At 38.1% G+C, this 1426-nt stretch overlaps 1 non-coding gene across 1 annotated transcript; it reads right to left on the reverse strand.

The window, feature by feature from the left end:
* Positions 1-1001: 1001 nt before the first annotated feature.
* LOC139846146 (small nucleolar RNA R71) lies at positions 1002-1108 on the reverse strand. Its single transcript, XR_011758885.1, has one exon. It is a non-coding gene; the product is annotated as a small nucleolar RNA R71 (small nucleolar RNA).
* Between the last annotated feature and the right edge of the window lie 318 nt (positions 1109-1426).

Genomic DNA, 1426 nt, shown 5'->3' on the forward strand with positions numbered 1-1426 from the left:
TTTTCGACACTTTTCGACGCGCAATCTTTTTCTTTCTTATTTCTCGACGCTCTAGTTATAGGATATAGAATTTTCTATACTTCTTATCTAAATCTTAAAACGGAAAGAAAAATTATTTAAGCGGTTAAATTAATAGACGTTGACATTTTTCTGGTTCGTAGTAATAGTTGGATTTGTTAGTGGCTAGTTGTGGGCTTCCGATTTAAAGGGTCCTGGCTACCTGCTACATCTTTTGGCTATTCGAAACGTGGGCAAAATCAGAAAAGTCTATTAATTGGACAACTTATATAAGTTTTTCTTATTTTTATAACTAATAGGATATTCTGTGAATGCACCGAGCAAAACGTTCACCACCTTTCATACGTTCACCACCTGTAACTCGATCAAGACATCTAGCAAATATTGTCGCCGTTGATTTTTCTTTAGAATCGTCATCTAGTCGACCAAGAACTCCAACTCAAATTTTCGACAATCCATCTTTTGAACCCGACTTCACAATTAAGAACCCGGAGCATATTCAAGGACAATTCCAAGATCCTGAACCACTAATTATTCCTCCTGAGCCACAAACCATTAAATCAGAATCCTCTAGTGATTCGGATTCAACAAATTCAAATATGGAAGTAACGGAACTTCTAAGTATGGAAGATCGAATGAGAGCCAAACGCACTGGCCAAGGTCATGCAATTATTCAACCAAACGTTAATGCGCCAGATTATGAAATCAAAGGACAAATTCTACACATGGTAACTAATCAGTGCCAATATAGTGGTACGCCAAAAGAAGATCCCAACGAACATCTTCGAACCTTTAATAGGATTTGTACTCTATTTAAGATTAGAGAAGTTGAGGATGAACAGATCTATCTCATGTTGTTTCCCTGGACTTTAAAGGGAGAAGCCAAAGATTGGTTAGAATCGTTACCTGAAGGGGCGATTGACACATGGGATGTTTTAGTTGAAAAATTTCTTAAACAATTCTTTCCGGCATCCAAAGCCGTGAGACTTCAAGGAGAAATTGTTACGTTCAAACAAAAGCCAAATGAAACATTATATGAGGCGTGGACAAGATTCGGAAGGATGTTGAGAGGATGTCCTCAACACGGTTTTGACACTTATCAAATAGTACAAATATTCTACCAAGGTGTCAACGTTGCTACACGAAAAGACATCGACATAACAGCCGGTGGTTCCATTATGAAGAAAACCGCAACTGAAGCTTACAAAATTATTGATAACACAGCATCCCACTCACATGAGTGGCACCAAGAAAAAGATATCTTTCGATCATCTAAAGCGGCTAGAGCTGATTCTAGCCATGACTTTGATTCCGTTTCCGCAAAAATAGATGCTTTCGAAAGACGAATGGAAAAGATGAATAAAGATATTCACGCAATACGAATCAGTTGTGAGCTATGCGGTGGACC

The sequence above is a fragment of the Rutidosis leptorrhynchoides genome, chromosome 4 (assembly GCF_046630445.1).
Source record: "Rutidosis leptorrhynchoides isolate AG116_Rl617_1_P2 chromosome 4, CSIRO_AGI_Rlap_v1, whole genome shotgun sequence".
Lineage (NCBI taxonomy): Eukaryota > Viridiplantae > Streptophyta > Magnoliopsida > Asterales > Asteraceae > Rutidosis > Rutidosis leptorrhynchoides.